Genomic DNA, 16,172 nt, shown 5'->3' with positions numbered 1-16,172 from the left:
CTGGACAAATCATGTTTTAGTTGCTTACAAAAGCATTGCAACAAAAAAAACTCATAATTCATTTGCACCAACAAGAAACATGTATAAAAAGAAAAATCAGAATAACCACCAATCAACACTAACCTGAAAATCACATCAAAAACCATCACTTCCAAAAATCAATACAGACAAGCTCAATTTCAAACATTCACTAAATACAAGGGGACCATCTGCCCCACCAATTAAGCACAGAAATAAACTCTCACACATTCACCAGAAACTCTCCCCCCACACTTAGAACAAAGCGCAAAAGTGTAAGAGAACACTTCCCTGAAACATCAATGGGGGAAATGAGTTTCTGCAATTCCACAGAACCGAGCATTATTATTTTCTACACAAAAATTTCTCCCTAAAGAACAGAACCTGCATCAAACACCATAACACAACCAAACAAAACATCAACAAAACAGCAAGAAAAATGAAAACAACAGAAAACTAAGAAGAAAAACATGGGTTGCCTTCCATGCAGCGCTAGTTTTAAAGTCGCCAGCCCGACTTAGAGAAACCCTTAACTAAAATCACATTGAAGCTTTAGCTGCCTTAATCCCTGTGAAAACACATCCTCTTTAATTACAGCTGCGAGTCCTCCTTAATGAGCATACAACGCTCATCGCATTCAAAAATTTCCCAACAACTCTTTTTCGGGAGCCAAATCGCAGACTCCCCTCTTCCTTATTCTCTAAAGGCAGTACACACTGCAACCCTTGCACTACATCATCCTTGTGTTGTAGCGCGTCCAAAAATTCTTTTTCAATTGCTGCATCCTCTTTCCGGTGAGCTGGGAATTCTTGCAAATATTAATTTCTTCCTCGTGTGGCAGCTTGTTCAGCGACTCTTCTTCCATGGCCACCTCATCTTGCAGGTTATCAAGAGACTGATCCTGCACATTTTCATCCTTCTCCTGCATAAAATTATATTTCTTCTACAGATTATCAAGACATTTATGAACAATACAATTCTCTTCTGCAGGGTCAATTATCTCAACAAAAGAGCAGTTATGCAAATAAAGAGTAGGAATAACATGTTTCTTATAAAAAACAGAGAATGTCACCGATCTTTCTGACCCGGCCATACTCGAAGTTCCCGACCCCACATCAATGCGTGTATGGGTAGTGCCAAGCAGAACGAGATGGCTGTTCTCTCCTCTAAATCCTTTCCCTGCATCCAGCACCACAAAATCCGCTAACACTTTGATTCCTCTCACCGTGACTTCGACATCCTTCAAAAGTCCACGTGGGCTGCTAATAGAACCGTAAGCTAGCTGAATTCTCATATCAGTGCACTTCAGCTCGTCTTCCCCAGCTTCTCAAAAATGTCAAATGGCATCAAATTGACCGCCGCACCCAAATCAAGCATACCCGAAACCTCTCCAACTCTTTCCAACCCAATACCAAAAATGAAGCTGTCGGGATCTCCTTGCTTCGGTACAGGTTGGGTTGACTTAACAATGACAGGCGGCAGAGGCGGACTGGGACGTTGGATAGCCTTTATAGCTTCCACTGTTTTGCTCCTCAACTTTTCCGCGGTCCTTTGGGCATCTTCCTGGACAAGCTCAATAGCATGAGCTTGATGCAGATGTGGGTTTCCAGTTTACTGCGGCTGCTGCAACTGATTCAAAGCCTCTATGAGTTGCCCAACTGTAGTCTCAAGGCGCTTGATGGTAGCACTCTGAGCCTCCATCGCTTGCTTGCTAGCTTGCATAAATGGCTGCATCGTGTCCTCCAATGATGGTCCCGAGTGTTGGTACTGCTGCTGCTGAGGCTCAAAATTGTTTTGCTGCACTGAGCCTTGATTGTACTGCTAAGGAAAATTCTGCTACTGCGGCGCAAATTTTTTTTGCTGCGGTGAGAAATACTGCTGCTGGTTCTGATATCCCATCTACTGTGGTATGCGAAACTGATTTTCTTGATTTACTCATGATCCCCTAGAAGCTTGATTTCTCTATCCAGAATTCTGCAGACCTTGATTAAACTGGGATCTGTTTTGGATATCCTTGAGCAGAATATACTTCAGCTTGTCCTTCTGCCGTGCATTCTCCCATTCTGTGACACTCATTAATTCTATGGCTAAAATCACCACAGATTTCACAGCCTTCTGTATTCTGCTCTCTCACAAGAGGATTTTCTACCTTTCTCATCTTTAGCCGCTGCAGCTCCCTCATCATCTCGGCCATCTGCTTTTGCAGATTGCCAGTCGGTTCTACAGCACTTGCCTCAACCCGTTTTCCACGAATCAACTTCTGTTTGGAGCTTTCTGCTAAAGTCTGGAAAATCTGATTGAGCTCTGCAAACGCTGGCTATATTCCCTCCTGCAGTACTGTCCACCATGAATTGAGCAGTCTGAACCAATCCATCATAGAAAAATTGACTCAACATCACATGAGGCAATTGATGCTGGGGGCATTGCTGGAGCAGCTCCTGAAATCTCTCCCATGCCTCATTGGATGAAATTCATAATATGGGTACGAATTTCCTGCGTTTTGTGATTGGGATAATACTTAAGCATGAATTTTTGACAGGCTTATCCCCAATTATTAATGTAATTCGGCGGCAGAGATAACAGCCAGTTCGTTGCTCTATCCTTCAATGCATACTGGAAGCATTTAAGCTTCAGCTAATCTTCTGTGATTTCTAGCAACATGAAGGTCTGCACTTGGGTGCAGAAATCTCGGACAAACTTCAAGGCGTCTTCATTAGGTAGCCCATAGAAGAGTGGAAACGAGTTTGATATCAGTGGGCTTCAGACTATAATTCCTTACGGCAGTAGGAAGAACTATAGCTGAACTCGTGGCCTCAATGACAGGCCGAGCAAAATTTCTCATGTACTGCAGATTAGCCATCTTTTCTTTTTCTTTTGCGACAGACTCTTCAGAACGGTCAGAGTCAGATTCTGCAGTGTCCTCCAGATTGGTATCTGAATAAAAACTTTCTATTCATTCACGATCTTTTTCCACAGAACTGTTTAAACTGGATTCAGACTCCTCCCTGCGGTTTGGAAATAAATTCTTGCTGCAATTTCATCTGAACACACCACGATTAATGTTGTCCAAAGGAAGCACCAATTTTCTTTTCAGACTACGGTGTCCCTGCATGCACAACACTAACAAACGGATCAAACGCACATAAGGGAGAAAATAACTGAATCAAAAGAAAGAAATAAAATAAACACAGAAAACAAAGCAACACAATAAAACGCCTAAAGCCTTCCCTGGCAACGACACCAAAATTTGACTAAACTCAAAACACCTATGAATTGACTCGCAATCGTACGAGGTCAATTGCAGTGGAATAAGCTAACCCAAGTCGTCTCTCAAGGAAGGCTTAATAGGGTGTTCTCTCGTGTTGCACACAGATAACAGAAAATAAACCTAAACACTTTAATCAAGATTTAAGGGGCTGACTATCTCTCTCTCTCTTTTTATCTAGCGCGTAATTAAAATAAAGCATGTAAATTATCTAGGCAACAAATAAAGCAAGTAAAATTATCTAGGCAAGAACTAAAATAATACGTAGGAATAAAAAGCATGGAAATCTACGCTAGCGTTCTTGAGGAAAAACAATAATTCATTAAACTAATTGCGCAATATAAATAACAATTATCTAGACAGGGAATAAAATTATTAACTAGAATAAATCTAAAGAGCATACAGAAAGAAATAATAGAGATTGTATTGAAAGCATAATTCTCAGAGTTTATCTAGACAATAAATAGAAACTTACAGTGATTGATGATAACTGGAAATAAATCTTTAACTACGAATTATTCTAGGCGTAAGACTGAAGAATGAAAGCCAATAAACCCTAACTAGGAAAACTGGTGTCCGGAACGATGGCAGAAGTGATAGTTCAAAAATAGCAGTCGAGCTCTTTAAATAGTGTCATTCCCATAAAATACGTTTCTTCCTTCTCTTAAAAACTTGAGCGCGACAATTGAAGAAAGGAAGGCCTAGTGGGCGCTGGGCCTTGTGCTCGAGCGCGGAGGAAGAAGGCCTCGATCGCTGGAATGAGGGAGCTCGGGCGATGGGCTAGGGAGGAGCTCGACCGTTGGGATGGCCAGCGGGCGCGGGAGCAAGTGCCTCGACCGCTTGGATTTTGGCCTCGGGCGGGGGATGGTAAGGAGCCTCGATCGCTGAGGCTTTGGCCTCTGGCACGGGATCGAGCAACGGGCGAGGGAGAGAGGCCAGCGGGCGAGGGGAAAAGCCAGCGGGCGCTGAAAATGTTGTTCGGGCGCTGAAAATTCCACAGCTCGGTCGCGGGGAATACCCAGCGCCCGTTGTGTCGTGACAAACATGGTTTTCATACCTCAATTCCACATGTTTTGTTGTCATTTCCCTTCATGTTTTGCTTGTGAATGCTTGTTTGTGCCCGAATATTTAGTTTTATGAAGATTTGATATCTTGGTGTAGTTTTGGAGTAATTTCAGGAAAAATAAAGGATTAATTGGAGCATTTTGAAGATATGAGATTGAAGTACGTCTCGAGAGGAATCCGTGAGCGCAAACGGCGACCAAATCCGAGTCCGGACGAGGGAGAACGGAGCAAAACGAGCGGACTGTGCAAAACGCCCAGTACCCCGCGGTCACCACCCGCGGCCGCGGGGTGGGACCGCGGGTCAGCTGTTCCCAATTCCAGGGGTGTACCGCGGTCACCACCCGCGGCCGCGGGGCGGGACCGCGGGTTCCCTGAGTTTTGCCCACGTTTGAGCACCACGGGCGCGGGCCATGACCGCGGGAAAAGAGCGGAGTCGCGTTTTTCAGCCCTTAAACCCCTTTCTCCCCCTTTTCCTCACATTATTCATCTTCCCCAACCTCAAACACACCCATTTTCCATCTTCCCCAATTCCTCCACACCAAACCCTAGCCTCCATTACCACATCTTTTTACCAAGATTGAATGCATTGAAGAGGAGAGAAGATTGGAGAAAGCTCATTAATAGGATTTGTCACTTCTTACTCTCTCTTTCATTTATGTATTTCTTTGATTTAGGTTTGTTGTTTGTGAACATGTTTGGATAAAATCCCCCATTGGTTTGGGGATTAGGCTAGTTGATTATGTGATGGATTGATTATTATGTTTAATATATGTCTTGATTATTTCCTTGTTATTATCTTTTCAAGCCCTAGCTTTAATTCTTGTATGGATTGTTGGTCACTTTCTATGCATTTCTAATTTGTGATTTGAATTGGGAGAGGATAATCATAATAGATTAGGAGCTTGAAACATATTGACTCAATAAACCGGGAGGTTGAGAGTTGGGTGAGAGTTTACCGATCATTTGTGCTCTTGGGAGTTATAGGTTAGAAGTTGACCGGGGACGGCAACTATGACCCGTAATCTACAGTTTTAGTCGTCCGGGAGGGGGCTAGAACTAGTGGGGAGATCACTCTAGATAAATAGGAATATCAAGACTAATATTGAGCTAATTGAAGTCCATTGCTAATCCATCGTTGCCTAATCCCTAAACCACCTTCATCACTTAATTAATCCACTTTGTTTGATTGTTCTTATTTTGTCTTTGAATTTGTTAGTTAATCAAACCACTCACCTCCTTGTTTAGTCTAAATAGCTCTAGCATAATGACTTAAGGTAATCACTAGAATTTGACTACTAATCCTTGTGGAATACGACCTTGCTTCCCTATATTGCAACTACACCGTATACTTGCGGCGTGGTGAAAATATTAGCGAACAAGTTTTTGGCGCCGTTGCCGGGGATTAGTTTAGTTTGATTACTTGTGATATTTTGAATCATTGTGCTTAACTACTTTGGACATTTTACTTGCTTTATTTTTATTTTCAATTTTAAGATTGTGTCTTGACTCTTTGTTTCTTTTTGGTTGGTAGGTAGTGTATGAACACAAGGTCTAAGGGTGCACCTCTTATACCCATTAACCTTGAGGTTGAAGCATTTTGCCGACACAACAAAGCAAGAGCAATAAGAGAGAAAGAAATGGAGGGAAACATGATGGAAAATCAAGAATTGATCCTCCAACTCCAAAGACAATTGGAGGCTATGCAAGGGCGTATCAATGAGCAAGAGGCTCGAAGGAATGCACCACCACCACCACCTATTAGCAATATGTTCCAACCCGTGGTCCAACAAGGGGGAGTGCATGCCCCAAGAATCAATGCCAACAATTTTGAACTCAAGGCGAGTCTCATCAACATGGTGCAACAAAATCAATTTGCCGGTCTTTCTCAAGATGACCCGAATGGACATCTTGGCAATTTCTTGGAGATATGCGATACTATCAAGATAAATGGAGTCCCGGAGGATGCCATTCGACTCCGACTCTTTCCCTTCTCACTAAGGGGCATAGCCAAGACGTGGTATCAATCTTTGGAGATTGGTTCCATCACTTCATGGGAGAAAATGGCTCAAAAGTTCCTTATCAAGTTCTTCCCTCCAAGTAAGACAATGAAGATGAAGAAGGACATTGTCCAATTTCATCAATTCGATGGAGAGACCTTCTATGAAGCTTGGGAGAGATTCAAAGAGATGATAAGGAAGTGTCCCAACCATGGTTTGGATCAAAACACCATTATTTGCTCATTCTATACCGGGTGTAGTGGTGAGATGCAAAGAGACATGAATGCATCGGCCAATGGAGCATTGTTGGAGAAGAGCCACGAGGAGGCCGCCCACATCATTGAAAATTTAGCCGCAAATAGCTACCAATTTCCGGGGGAGAGGACTATTTTGAAGAAGGTGGCGGCTACAACAAGCTCGGATCCAATAGCTCTTTTGACGGCTCAATTGACCGCTATGAATAGCAAGATTGATGCTATGTCAATATCAAGAGTAGAACCCGTGGTTGAAGAACAAACTAGCTTTGAGGATGTGAACTACATCAACAACAACAACAACCGAGGCTATGGGAACTTCCGGCCCCAACAACAAGGTGGCTATCAAGGACAAGGGCAATACAATCAAGGGTTTCAAGCAAATCGTCACCCGAATCTTTCCTATGGTAATCCCAATAACTTCTTGCAACCACCGCCCGGATTTGCGGTGAGTGATGGCATGATCAAGGAAGAGAAGAAGCTCAACCTTAAAGAGATCTTAATGAAATTCATAACGGCCACTCAATCCCACATGACGAGAACCGATGAAAGGTTAGAGGCTCAAGCAACCCAATTGAAAATGCTTGAGATGAAAGTGGGACAAATTGCCGAATCCTTAAGCAACCAACATCAAAAGGGGCAATTTCCGAGTAACACCGTTGTGAATCCAAAAGAACATTGCAAGGCTATCACTATAAGAAGTGGGAAGATACTTGAAGAGTCCAAGATACCTCTGGAAGTCAAGAACAATGATGAGAACATTTCCTCAAAAATGCAAGGCGATAAGGAGAAGGAGAAAGATGTGTACAAGGCACCACCACCTTATTGCCCACCAATTCCATTCCCTCAAAGACTTCAAAAGAAAAATGTGGAGAGTGAGTTCTCTAAATTCCTTGAGATCTTTCGGAAGGTACACATCAACATCCCCCTTGTTGAAGCTTTGCAACAAATGCCCAAGTATGCAAAATTTCTCAAGGAAGTTCTATCCAAGAAGAAGAAATTAGAAGAATTTGAGACGGTCAACCTCACCGAAGAATGTTGTGCCATTCTTCAAAAGAAGCTACCCATCAAGATCAAGGATCCCGGGAGCTTTACTATCCCATGTGATGTTGGAAATGGTCGTTTTGGAAAGGCCTTGTGTGATTTGGGAGCAAGCATAAATTTGATGCCTCTCTCCATCTTCAACAAGCTTGAAATAGGAACCATTAAGCCAACCACGATTGCTTTGCAAATGGCGGACCGTTCCGTTTCATATCCAAAAGGGATAGTGGAGGATGTCTTGGTGAGGGTTGACAAATTCATTTTTCCGGTGGATTTTGTGGTGTTGGATATGGTTGAGGACAAGGATGTACCTTTGATCCTTGGACGTCCATTCTTGGCGACGGGGAGGGCCCTAATTGATGTTGCAAAGGGCAAGCTCACATTGAGAGTGAATGATGAGAGTGTTACCTTCTCAATCCACAAAGCTCCCAAGCACAAAGATGGGGAAGAAAGAATGAGAGTGGAGGAATGCAAATTGATGCAAGTGATTGAACCTTGCATCAACATGAAAGAAAAATTGAAGGGAGAAAGGAAAGAGGAGGAAGCCCAAGGCTTGGAGTTGAAGCTTCTCCCCACACACTTGAAGTATGCATTCTTTGGTGAGAATGAGATACATCCAATGGGGCAAGACCGTGTACTCCAACTCAAAGAGTTAGATGAGTATCACGCATTTGAGAAGTCAAGCCTCTACAAAGAGAGGACAATAAGTGCTAATGACGAGATGATGCACAAACGGGAGTTTGCACCCGATGATGAAGTCCTTCTCCTCACCTTCCGTCGATCACTACCTCCGGAAAAGCCAAGATCAAAATGGACGGGTCCTTTCAAAATCAACAAGGTTTTCAACAATGGAGCAATTGAATTGAGAAAGAAGGATGAAAGAACCTTTGTGGTTGAGAAGGAAAGAATCAAGGCATTTTTGCCCTTGAAACCAAAAGTTGAAGTGTTCGTTGGAACCACCCCCGAGCCATAACACCATCATGGAGACGTCTAGCTCATGACGTTAAACTAAGCGCTAGTTGGGAGGCACCCCAACAAGGTACCCTTTAATTTTTGTATGGTTTATTTTTATTTTTTTTATATGTTAGTTTTTTTTGTGAGTCCGAGACAACTTCTCCTTCTCTTTTCTTCCAAACTCATTTTCACTTTGTGTGAAATAAGTTTGGGGGGAGGGGAGAGATGGATTAGTTGTCTCATCTATCTTAAGCTTTACTTGTTTTTGTTTGTTTTAGTATTGTTGTCTTGTTTTTGTTATTGTTGAATAAATGAAAGCTTGAGAGTTAGTTGGGTTGATATTTTTGTTTTTGTTTTGCTTGGGATAATTGTATCAAACTTTGTGATGTTGATTGAATGTCATTGGGCTTATGATATGAATGTTGCTTTTGAAAAGAAATTGTGTGTATCACTTGTGGATTATGCATGAAAAGTTTGAACTTGTGACAAGTGAGTTAAATGTTTTGCCTCCAAGAACTTGATAATGAGCTTGTAAGATTTGAGCCATTGATTGTCATATTATCACAATCTCATTTTGTTCTTGAGTGTAAATCGATTGAGCATGTATGTTGGTCTCTAGAACTTGCCATGAGTCCTCTCTTGAAAATAAAAGTAGATGTGTTGTTAATATTGAAGTGATTTAAGGCCATCTTTGTTAGCCACTTGACCCCAATTGTGCCAAATTCTCATATGATCCTAGATTACCCCTTTTGTGCCTTGTAGCCTTTCTTTGAATGAACCAATGATAAAGGGGTAGAACTTAGAGTGTTAGTGGTTGCTTTGATGAAGAAAAAAGTTTGGGAAATGATTGAAATTGCTTATCAAGCTTTGATTGTGTGAAAATCACTAATCCCCTATGAGCTCAAAAAGAAAAAGAAATGAAAATGAATGTGAATAAAAGAGCATAAAGGGGAGTGATTTGCCTTTTGAATCATAGCCATGATAGATATCACTAAGGATGAAAAGATGAAATGTAGGGATTTTGGTTTTTGATTGATAAGAGAAATGGTGAAGTTGATTTGTTCATTGTGATTGATGGATTGTGGGATGAGTCACTTTGCCTAAAAAACTACTCACCTTACCAAAGAGCCCTCATTACAACCCAATGGAAGCCCTTTTTGATCTTTATTTGTAACACATTGAAGTATAGAGAGTTAGGATAAATGGCAAGCTTATGGTAGATTGCATACTTGTTTCAATTTGAGTGCAAACACGTCCATTCTAAACACTTGAGAGTTGAGTGCGTCATTGAAACATCCACTTTGTTAGGATTCAAGCTTGGAGGTTATAATATTGAACTCATTATCACTTGTGACTTCTTGGAATGCATTTATACTTATGATGCACTTTTGAAAGATTTTTTGTAAAATTTGAAGCCCTTGAAATGACACCAATTCATGCTCACATGTTTGTTTACTTTTATTTCTCTTCTCTTCGTCGTTTGGGGACAAACAACACTTTAAGTTTGGGAGGTTGACAAACATGGTTTTCATACCTCAATTCCACATGTTTTGTTGTCATTTCCCTTCATGTTTTGCTTGTGAATGCTTGTTTGTGCCCGAATATTTAGTTTTATGAAGATTTGATATCTTGGTGTAGTTTTGGAGTAATTTCAGGAAAAATAAAGGATTAATTGGAGCATTTTGAAGATATGAGATTGAAGTACGTCTCGAGAGGAATCCGTGAGCGCAAACGGCGACCAAATCCGAGTCCGGACGAGGGAGAACGGAGCAAAACGAGCGGACTGTGCAAAACGCCCAGTACCCCGCGGTCACCACCCGCGGCCGCGGGGTGGGACCGCGGGTCAGCTGTTCCCAATTCCAGGGGTGTACCGCGGTCACCACCCGCGGCCGCGGGGCGGGACCGCGGGTTCCCTGAGTTTTGCCCACGTTTGAGCACCACGGGCGCGGGCCATGACCGCGGGAAAAGAGCGGAGTCGCGTTTTTCAGCCCTTAAACCCCTTTCTCCCCCTTTTCCTCACATTATTCATCTTCCCCAACCTCAAACACACCCATTTTCCATCTTCCCCAATTCCTCCACACCAAACCCTAGCCTCCATTACCACATCTTTTTACCAAGATTGAATGCATTGAAGAGGAGAGAAGATTGGAGAAAGCTCATTAATAGGATTTGTCACTTCTTACTCTCTCTTTCATTTATGTATTTCTTTGATTTAGGTTTGTTGTTTGTGAACATGTTTGGATAAAATCCCCCATTGGTTTGGGGATTAGGCTAGTTGATTATGTGATGGATTGATTATTATGTTTAATATATGTCTTGATTATTTCCTTGTTATTATCTTTTCAAGCCCTAGCTTTAATTCTTGTATGGATTGTTGGTCACTTTCTATGCATTTCTAATTTGTGATTTGAATTGGGAGAGGATAATCATAATAGATTAGGAGCTTGAAACATATTGACTCAATAAACCGGGAGGTTGAGAGTTGGGTGAGAGTTTACCGATCATTTGTGCTCTTGGGAGTTATAGGTTAGAAGTTGACCGGGGACGGCAACTATGACCCGTAATCTACAGTTTTAGTCGTCCGGGAGGGGGCTAGAACTAGTGGGGAGATCACTCTAGATAAATAGGAATATCAAGACTAATATTGAGCTAATTGAAGTCCATTGCTAATCCATCGTTGCCTAATCCCTAAACCACCTTCATCACTTAATTAATCCACTTTGTTTGATTGTTCTTATTTTGTCTTTGAATTTGTTAGTTAATCAAACCACTCACCTCCTTGTTTAGTCTAAATAGCTCTAGCATAATGACTTAAGGTAATCACTAGAATTTGACTACTAATCCTTGTGGAATACGACCTTGCTTCCCTATATTACAACTACACCGTATACTTGCGGCGTGGTGAAAATATTAGCGAACATGTCGCTCACGCGCGGACTGCATTGCGCGATGTTTTTGTTTCGGCCCGTTCTCCCTTGTTACAAGTCCAATTTTGGATCCGTTTTTGCCTTTGAACTCCTATCGAGATGAGATACGATTCTTGTGAAGACCAATCAGCCAAATTCAAGCTTTATATTTTTCCACTAATTAATCAATTAGAGCCAATCTTGAGATAACAAAATAAGTACATAAGCTCAAATCGATCAACTACTGAGTGAACTAAACCAAAAATATAAACCCACAACGCACATAAACACCCAAAATTAAATCAATTAGGCATAAATCATACCCTAACTCGGGTATCGGGGTCAGGTCAAAAGTACTGAATACCCACTACCCGGTTTGACACCCCTATGTGGGACTGTGCAGTGCGCTGACGAATATTATATTGTTTAGATAATTTATTTGATATATATTTTTTTATATATAAAAGTTGAATTAATTCTCAAATTTTACAAATTAATTTTCAATAATTATTTAATTAGATAACTACTTATTAAATTTCCCCTCCATGAGATATAATAATTATAGTTAAAATAAAAAAATAAATATATTGTTAGAGTCAATGTTAACTCCAGCAATGCTGGATTAAATATTTACAATATTTTGTTATCAACATTTCTGATGAGGACTAGAATACTCATCACTCATCAGCGCTGTGCTTGGCAATACAAGAACATCTTACTTGATTATTATTATTCTTATTGAATGAAGCCAACCAGCGCAGGTTTAATTGAAGACCTCCGATAATAAAGGGACTCGGCAGCACAAACGAAGGGACTTGACAGCGCAGACGAAGGGACTTGGCGGCGCAGACTACCCAAGTTACTTGGCAGCACAGACTCGCCTGCGCAGCTCAAGTGAGCTACTCAACACGGGCAACGAAGGACAACGCAGAGGGGTCGAATCAAGGCTAAAGTGTATTAAGGCATTAAAGGGCCTAAATCCAAATATTAGAGTTCATGGGCCTAAGGCCTTTAGGGCTCACTCTTACATCTATAAATAGAAGGTTAGCTTTAGCATTAAGAGGATAGTTTTTGGGAGCAACACACTTGTAAAATGTATAATTGTCTCGAAGTATAGTGGAAGAACTCGAAGAACGCCCGTGGATGTAGGTCTTAACGACTGAACCACGTAAATCCTGTCTCGGTTATTGCTTTTTAGATTAGGTTTTGGTTTCATGCTTCACCAACTGGCGCCGTCTGTGGGAAATCAGAGCTAAGGCGTGAGATTCATCATTTTTTTTTTCGGGGTTACTGTTCATTGAATCAGATTACTGTTCATCGAAAAGAAATTTAGGAAATTAGGGATTTGAGTTACTGTTCACAAAAGGGGGATTACTGTTCATATGGGGTTCTTCCCCAATGGGGATTGGGTTACGGTTCATAGCTGAATTTATTTTGATTGGGGAGCAAAAATGAGGAAAATATCCATCGAAAAAAAAAATCATCATCAAAGATCCCCAATTCTTGGAGTCGCACCTCTTTCTTCAAAGTTTCTCCACCGCCGCAGCCCCCAACTTCCAACGGGGACGGGCATGGCTGAAATCGAAGCTTCAACACTGACCGCTCCTTCACAAAGCCGATCTCTCTCTCTCTCGGCCAAATTCTGGTCGGCTGCGCCTCCTTCGGCCGTTCAGCCGTCATCTGCTCCGGTCAGCTTCGACCGGCGAAGCGTAAAACCCCGGCGCCGTTCTCTCTCTGTTCTCCATTCCATTCGCGGAATCCAAATCGAGCCCTAATCTCAGGAAGTCACCGTCGCTGCCGCCTCCTCGTCTAAATCCGGCAAGCGGCCGCCGCTTGGAAGCGGTTCGGTCCAATTCCCATCTCCATACTGACCGCCCACCACCACCGCAGAGCAGAAACAGCACGCCACCACCGCGCAGGGACCACCGCTATGCAAAAGTTACGCACTGTCGTCGATTCAAGCCGTGCGCCGCCGCCGTGACCAGAGCTACGCCTATAGATACCTCGTCTTCTTCGGTCCGATTTCTTCGATTCAGGGCACACCTCGATCCTAAACCACAACGCCAGCGAGCCCTAGCTATGCCCAATATTGCAAAGCTAAGTGTATTTTTACGATTTTCTCTATCAGATTGGGATTCTAATTTTTGTTTTTGAAATATATGAGCATGATTACAATAAGATTAACACTCACATTTGAACCTTGTTTTAGCCACTAAACTTGTTCAAATTGGTTTTCTGCTGGTTATTGAATATAGTTTGGGCTCATTTCTGACAGTGAAAATTGAGGTGTAACTCAGGCTCACCCTCATTGTACAATCCAGTTTTTCATCTGCAGAATGGTGCAGAGTGGTTTAATGGATCAAGGAATCAGCACGCAATGCCAAACAGCTCTTCCTTGTCATCGTCCTACGATGCTACTCCAACGACAGTCGAATTAATACCGCGGCCTTGATCATATTTTGGTATTCTAAAATGTGGCTATGTATCCCAGTTTTCTCTCAGCTGCAGAGCAGCGCCTTGGCGGTGGCGGAGGCCATCCGTCGCTGATGAAGTTTTTTACGTGAGCTGCATCGCCGACAGCCGCACCAACAGGTTCTCACATCTCTCCTGTCGGAGTCGAATCTGCTGCTTCCCTGGTTTGATGGAGCAGGGCACGCACCCTTCTAAACTCGAAGGAATGGGTACACAACCTTGTTAATACACTTACTCTGATCTTGCTGTTGTCGTTAAGCATAAAGGGTAAGAATTCCTGGGGACGAGTCTATTACGACATCACCGTTGCGATCACGAGGCTATTATCATTGAGTACATGACTAATGATTGATCTTCTCTTCTTAATTATATGTATATTGAATGCTTCTGACTTTTAGAGAACTTTATGAATTATTGAATGGAAGAAAGGGATTTTATGTGTTGATGAACTGTTCAAACTCCAGGGATTTGATGTTCCTTATTACAGGATATATTTTTGGGGCATATTGTTTGAGTATCTATGCTTATGTTCATATTCTTTTTGAGGGATTATTCTGTATTGGAAGTTATATATCTACATAATGGGGATGTATTATCTGCTATGTTTACTTGTATCTCTACCGATAATCACTTCACTTGATTTAAGGCTTGAGTGACTGATTTAAGACTTCACTATGATCTTGATCTATTTGTTGTAGTTTATCTGAAACTGCTGCTACTGTTGTGACTAATCGGAGATCGATTATTGTTGATTCAATCACTGGAAAAATCATAAGTATGCGCTTCACATTGCCTTGGGGGTAGCTGACACTAGGGTTGTAATCGAATCGAATCGAAGCGAATATCAACATATTCGATTCGTATTCGTGAAATGAAACTATTATTCGATTCGAGTTCGAATATTAAACTTGATTCGTTATTCGATTCGTTGATATTTTCGAGTTATTCGATTCGATTCGAGTATTCAGTTCATTTTATAATAGTTCCTTAAATTGTCGAACCGAATACTCGATTCGAATATTCGATTCGAGTATTCGACTTGTATTCGATATTATTCGATTCGAAAATATTCGATTCAAAAATCTGAAGTGAAAAAAATGTTAAATACTCCCTCCGTCCCACTAGACTTGGCACTTTTGAGTTGGACACGGAGATTAAGAATAAAGGGTTAAGAGTGTAAAGTAGGTAGGGTCCACTTATTTTATGTGAGTAGAGAAAGTAGGGACCACATACTATTTTAGGAAAGTGTCAATTCTAGTGGGACAAACAAAAAAGGCAAGTGTGGCAAGTCTAGTGGGACGGAGGGAGTAATATATAAGCCACAAATTCAAAATATTGTAAAATAAACAATATCCATGTAGAAACATACATCATGAAAAGTTTCAAATACATCAAAATAAGATGATACTAGAACAAATGTCGAGCATTCAATCTTCTTTCAAGCCTGTAACTTAACGTGAAGCTTCTTTTGCAAACACCTCTTCAATCCACAACTTCTTTCTCCACATCATTCACTTCCACCACAATCTCATCTACTTGAGGAGTATTTTCTATTAGATGTGAATTGTCCATTAACTGCATTCTGCCAAAACAAACATAAAATCACAAGAAATTTATTACAACTCAAGCTACTCATCCTGTGCAGATATTCAGATGCTTAAATTCAGATGTAGATATTAATTCAGATGCAGATATTCAGATGCTTAAAATACACAAGAAATTCAGATGCTTAAATATAAAAAACGCCACTAATCTGCTTAAAGGATACTGCTGTAGTTAGCCCTAACCAGCTCAATCAACGCTCAAAACTAAAAAAAATACCCGATTCACTACGCCAATTTCTCACAGAAAATCAGAAAAAGTCGCAACAGAAAAGCAAAGATAGGTTCAACTAAAGTGCACGATCAGATTCAGAAATCTAGCAACACCGGAACCTAGAATTGAAAATGCAGGAAAATAGAAGCAATACCTCGGCTGCGAGATACTCAAGCACGACAGCAAGTAAATAGGCGCGGCGACGCGGTGTAGGCTCTAGAGAAGGCGGCGAGCAGATCTGCGGCCGGCAGGGTGCAGGCGGTGCGGCGACGCTGTGCAAGCTCTGGAGCAGGCGACGAGCAGATCTGCGGCCGGAAGGATGAGGCGGCGCGGACCGCGCGGCGATGAAGATGCAGGTGCGGCGACCGGTGCAGATGCAGGCGGT

At 41.8% G+C, this 16,172-nt stretch overlaps 1 non-coding gene across 1 annotated transcript; it reads right to left on the bottom strand.

The window, feature by feature from the left end:
• Positions 1-6,456: 6,456 nt before the first annotated feature.
• Positions 6,457-6,563, bottom strand: LOC131023978 (small nucleolar RNA R71). The gene has a single exon (XR_009101577.1). It is a non-coding gene; the product is annotated as a small nucleolar RNA R71 (small nucleolar RNA).
• Positions 6,564-16,172: the final 9,609 nt, after the last annotated feature.

Source organism: Salvia miltiorrhiza, chromosome 4, assembly GCF_028751815.1.
Source record: "Salvia miltiorrhiza cultivar Shanhuang (shh) chromosome 4, IMPLAD_Smil_shh, whole genome shotgun sequence".
Lineage (NCBI taxonomy): Eukaryota > Viridiplantae > Streptophyta > Magnoliopsida > Lamiales > Lamiaceae > Salvia > Salvia miltiorrhiza.
The sequence above is the reverse complement of the archived record's forward strand: the minus strand, read 5'-3'. Positions and strand labels throughout refer to the sequence as shown.